This window comes from Hevea brasiliensis, chromosome 6, assembly GCF_030052815.1.
Source record: "Hevea brasiliensis isolate MT/VB/25A 57/8 chromosome 6, ASM3005281v1, whole genome shotgun sequence".
In the NCBI taxonomy this organism is placed as follows: Eukaryota; Viridiplantae; Streptophyta; class Magnoliopsida; order Malpighiales; family Euphorbiaceae; genus Hevea; species Hevea brasiliensis.
Window position 1 is genome coordinate 24,177,823 of NC_079498.1, and position 5,905 is coordinate 24,183,727.

Here is a 5,905-nt window from a genome sequence, read left to right on the forward strand (position 1 = left end):
GAACTGAAAATTTTAACTATTATTATGGGCTCACATTGTAAATGTGAACCCTCCAAAAATTGGTGTATGCCTATCTGCAGTGAACAAATAGTATTTCCTACTGAAAGGCAAAGGAATAGTTTGCTCTGTGCTCACTGCGCAGCTGCATTCTTTGTGTATCTGGTTTCAACCTATTACATAGAGATTCTCATTAGGAAAAAAGAACAAATTACTCCTTGATTTTCAGTAATTGGTTAAATAAGCCCAAAATTAAATTTTGGGCCAAATATGTCCACATTTAATAAAATATTATTTTTTTTCTCTAATTTTAGATATTAAAAATTATTTATTAGTTTTAGTTAAAATAATATTAAAAAAAAGAAGTTAAAAAATATGATCAACAAAAATTGTTTAATATTAAAATTATTATTTTTAGTTTTTTATTATTTAAAAAACCAGAAAAAATAATATTTTACTATTAGAAAAATAATATTTTATAAGGTATGTATTTATTTTGTCTTGATTAGAAGTACATGGCATATTTGGCCCAAAACATAATTTTGGACTTATTTGGCCCTTGATTAAAAGTATATCGACTCATTTGATCTTTTTTCGATTTTCATTTGTTCACTTGTTTCTCCTTTATCCTTGAGATATGTTTCTTTGGCCTAAGCTTATACAACTAAAACTTCAAGCTCTCTCAGCTGTGTGAATTAGTTTTGTTGGTGTGAAAAAAAATTTTAACTATTATTATAGGCCCGCATTTTAAAGGCGAACCCTCCAAAAATTAGCCTATGCCACTATTTGCAATAAGCACATGATATTCTTTAGTGAAAGGCGAAAGAATAGTTTGCTCTATGCTTATCATGTGACTGTGTGCTTGGTTTCAACCTATTATATAGAAATTTTCATTTGTTCACTTGGTTCTTTTTTATCTTTGGGATATGTTTCTTGGGCTAAGCTTATACAACTAAAGCTTTAAACTCTCTTAATGGCGTGGATTAGTTTTTATTGTTATGAACTAAAAATTTTAATTATTGTTATGGTCTCACATTTTAAAGGTGAACCCTCTAAAAATTGGCGAATGCCACTATTTATAGCGACTATATGGTATTCTTTAGTGAAAGGCAAAAGAATAGTTCGCTTTGTGCTTACTGTGTGACTGCATACTTTGTGCATTGGTTTATACCTATTATATAGAGATTCTCATTTGTTCGCTTGTTTTTCCTTTATTATTGAGATATGTTTCTTGGGCCTAAGCATATACAACTAAAGCTTTAAGCTATCTCAGTTGGCGTGGATCAGTTTTTGTTGGTGTGAACTGAAAATTTTAACTATTGTTATAGGCTCATATTTTAAAGTTGAACCCTCAAAAAATTCGTGTATACCGCTATCTACAGTGAGCACATTGTATTCTCTAGTGAAAGGTAAAAGAATAATTCGTTGTGTGTTATTCTCTAGTAAAAGGCAAAAGAATAATTTGCTGTGTGCTCACTATAGGACTGCATGATCTATTATATAAAGATTCTCATTGGAAAAAAGATTAGATTAGCCTATGAACTTTCAGTAAATGGTTAAATAAGCTCAAAAATTAAGTTTTTGGCTAAATAAGTCCTTATACTTTTTAATCAAAGCCAAATAAATCCACACTTAACAAAATATTTTTTTAATAACAAAATATTATTTTTCCTAATTTTACATTTAAAAATTTATTTTTTAGTTTTAATTAAAATAAAATTTAAAAAAATTGAAAAACATGATCAACAAAAATTATTTAATATTAAAATTATTATTTTTAATATTTTATTATTTAAAAAACCTAAAAAATAATTTTTTTATTAAAAAATAATTTTTTGTTTGGTATGGACTTATCTGGTCTTAATTAAAAATAAAATGCTTATTTGACCCAAAACTTAATTTTGGAATTATTTGGCCCTTATTTGAAAGTACAGGGACTCATTTGATCTTTTTTCTGATCTTCATTTGTTTGCTTGTTTCTGCTTTATCATTGGAATATGGTTAGTTTTTGCTGGTGTGAACTGAAAATTTTAAACAAAAGAAGTTGAGAAAATATGGGAGAAATCTAGAAATTCATATGTTTCTCTCATTACAAATGACAGAATATACAGCCTTTTTACAGGCATGTACAATCAGCATACTACAATCAGCATACTACAATTTGAAATTTGAACTTGATTACACAAAAAACTGAGATTTCATAATTTAAATTCTACTAAACTTCCTATTTTATCTAATCTCCTAATTTCAATTTAACTTGGATTCTAACATTAGCAATGGGTATAATCAAAATACATTGGTAAATTTCATATGAAAAATTTTGCTGTTATTTTTTCAAAGCCCACCTTTTTTTAATTATCAGTGGCTTATCAACTGATTTTAAGATCTTTTGGTAAATTATCACTAGATTTTGAAATATGTTAGTAAATCTCAAAGGAAGAATCCCGCTGTTTTTTCAATTACCAACGGATTTTAAAATCCGTTGATAATTTTTCAAGGGGACAAACCCTCATTTTTTCTTTAAAATTTAGTAATGAATTTACAATCCATTACTAAATTCGTTGGTAAATCGCATATTTATATCTTCAAACACTACCTTTCCTTTTATCGTTTCATTCATTCAATCATTTTCTTTTCTTTTATTTCAATTTTTCTTCTCTTTTCTCATTTCTTTTTTTTTTTCTCATTTTCTTTTCTTATCTTTTCTCTAATTTTCCTTTCTTCTCCTTTATCTCATTTTCTTCTTTTTCTTTTCTCATTGTCTTTTCTCTTTTTTTATCACTTTTTTTTTCTCTCATTTTCTTCTCTTTTCTCTCATTTTCTTTTCTTTTCTTTTTTTTTTCTCTCATTCTCTTCTCTTTTATTTTCTTCCATTTTCTCTCATTGTCTCTTCTCTCATCATTTTTTCTCTCTTCCCTCATTTTCTATCATTTTCTTTTCTTCTCTCTCACTTTCTTACCTTTTCTCTTATTTTCTTCTCTTTTCTATCATTGTCTTCACTTCCATTTTTCTCTCTTCACCCTTTTAGTTTTTACCATATATTTTCATTTTCATTGATGTAATTTTCCCTCATTTCATTACCTCATCTTTGTTTTTTTTTTAAATACCATTTTTTCTTCTCATTATAATGTATTTCTAATAATTATTAGTCATAAAATACAAACAAATTTATCATAATGAAATAATTTTAAATCTCAAAAAATTAATCTAAAAATGATAATAAAATTTATTATTTTTTAATTGAAAATAAGTTTTTTAAAAATTTTTAAATTTACCAATGGATTTAAAATCCACTGGTAAATTTACCAACGTATTGTAATATATATATATTTTTAAATTTTCTATCAATTTACCAATGGGTTTCCAAATTTGTTGGTATTTACCAACAGACTTGAAATCAATTGGAAAAAAATTACCAACAAGCTTCACTGCAACCTACCTAATCCTTTAGTAATTTCAATTACCAATAGATTTTATAGATTTACCAACAGAAAAATCCATTGGTAAATCTTAAAAATCTTGTAGTGATTTGTTTTGACGGAGCACATCTCTATAATTCTTTCATAGAGCACATCTCTCCAACTCTTGAATAGAGCACATCTCTCCAACACTTAATTAATTTCTGGTGCACTTTCTCACCATTTTTCTTCTTTTTGGTGCACTTTCTCACCATTTTTCTATTTTTCTGGTGCACATCTCACCACCAAAAATTAATTTCTTCAAAACAATTCTTCTTCTTCTTCTTTTTCTTGTGCTACATTTTATGTATTTAATGTGATTTCTTCGATGAACCTACAAGCTTTTTGCATATGCCAAAACTTTTTACATTTGAAGCATTGTGGCTTTCCCTTATGCCAACAATCTTTTTTTTCATGGCTAATTTTCTTGCATATGCCACATTGGAGGACACTTCCTTGCAAGTAAATTCTTACCTCCTTTAGAAGATGAGTCTTTCAAGTTGTGTCTTACTTAAAATGCAGCCTCAACAGATTTTTCAGATTTGAGATTGAATCTTTGCTCTTGAGCTTGCAGAGATCCAATGAGTTCATTTACATATAACTTGCTAAGATCTTTTGATTCCTCAATTGTTGCAATTCTTGGCTCATATTTATTTTTATACTAACACCTTATCCACAAACATTTGATCTAAAATATTCTCTCCATAAATTTTCATTTCATTAACAACATTAACTCGCTTTGCAACATAATCTTTAATTGTCTCTTTTTCATTCATCTTTAAGGAATGAAACTCCTTTCTCAAATTTAGCAACTTAATAGCCCTTACCTTTTCTGAACCTTAAAACTCCTCCTGAAAAATATCCCAAGAAAATTTTGCTATTGTTTCTCCCATAGTTCTTGGAAATATTGAATCATTTACTGTTGAATGGAGAAACGAGTGCTTTGAAGTTTTTTATTGATTCTTTCCTCTGTTACTTCAGCTCAGCAATAGTAAGATTGTCTGGAAGTGTAGTTGGCTCATATCCCTTCTCAACTGTCTCCCATAGATCATATGCCATGAGAAAAACTTTCATTTTGACAGACCAAAAGTTTTAGTTCTCCCCTTTGAAAACCGGTGGTGCTGAAAGTGAAACATTTGTAGCCATGTTTCTTTAGAAAAAAAAAACTATGATTTGTTCCCTTAAGATCAATAAAACTCTGATAGCATTTTTTGGTGTAGATGGAAAATTTTAAAAAGAAAAACTAAGAAAACATAGGAGAAGAAATTCAGAAACTCATATGTTTCTCTCATTACAAATAACAAAACATAGAGCCTTTTTATAGGCTTATATGATAAGCATATTACAATTTGAAATTGGAAAATTAAATTTAATTGGACAAAAAGCTGTGATTGATTTCTTACTTCTGAACTAGCTATTAGTTAATGATTACACACATAGATAATTAATGCATTAATTTTACAAATTAATGATTTGCTGGAACTTGCAGTATGAAGTAACATTATCATACTTCAATAGCAGTAATTTCCACAACACTTGCGCATTTACATCAGGCGAAGATTGGTTTCTGCACATTGATCTTTAGATCATCAACTTTTCCATTTCATCACCAAGTTATGATGTTTGATGAAAACTTAACTTCGTTCAAATAAATTAAATCTTAATCCCATTTCAAGTATAATCAATTTCCGTTTTCTATTCAAATCAAGCCTTAACCCTAATCAAATTAGAATAGATCATATGCACCTTTACTCTCCTTCCACCTTGTGTTAGGCTTACTCTCATAAATAGCAAGTTTGAGGTAGGCATAGAAAAATGTTAAAAATATACAGAGTCGTCATGGTTCCCCATAACATTATATTGAGAAATGTCAACTCACTTGTGATGAGAAGGGGGCAAAAAAAAAGCAGAATTATACTGTCTCAAATGTCAAATCTCTAATTGCTGAATGTACCCTCCAGCAGCTTAAACAAGTTCAAAGAAGAATATGATATTAAACACTACATGTTCAAAGAGGGAAAAAGACCCGAAGCAAATAATGACTAGGGCTGAGCAGAATTCGGTTCAAACTGAAAAATTCAACCGAACCGAGTCAATTCGGTTTAATCGATTCGGTTTTAAAATTAAATCGGTTCGGTTCGGTTTTAAATTATAAAAATTTCGGTTATTTCGGTTCAGTTGAGTTTTGAAGAGAAAAAAATTGGTTAAACCGAACCGAACCAAATAGTAATTTATATAGTCAAATCAAATTAAATCGAACCGAATCGATTTTTGAATTGATTTATTTTTGTGAAAAATTTATGAATTATATTTAATTTTATATATATTAATTATTTAATTTCATTGATTAATGGTTATTAGGTTCAAACCAAAGTTAAAATTAGACCAAATAACTTGAAAATCAAGTCTAAATTCAAAAATCAATAAAAAATCAAACCGATCAGTTTAAA

At 28.2% G+C, this 5,905-nt stretch overlaps 3 non-coding genes across 3 annotated transcripts; all 3 read right to left on the reverse strand.

Annotated features, from left to right (window-relative positions):
* Positions 1 to 734: 734 nt before the first annotated feature.
* LOC131181300 (U5 spliceosomal RNA) lies at positions 735 to 853 on the reverse strand. Its single transcript, XR_009149927.1, has one exon. It is a non-coding gene; the product is annotated as a U5 spliceosomal RNA (small nuclear RNA).
* Positions 854 to 1,024: 171 nt separating this feature from the next.
* Positions 1,025 to 1,143, reverse strand: LOC131181305 (U5 spliceosomal RNA). The gene has a single exon (XR_009149932.1). It is a non-coding gene; the product is annotated as a U5 spliceosomal RNA (small nuclear RNA).
* A 181-nt stretch (positions 1,144 to 1,324) lies between these two features.
* LOC131181309 (U5 spliceosomal RNA) lies at positions 1,325 to 1,444 on the reverse strand. Its single transcript, XR_009149936.1, has one exon. It is a non-coding gene; the product is annotated as a U5 spliceosomal RNA (small nuclear RNA).
* Positions 1,445 to 5,905: the final 4,461 nt, after the last annotated feature.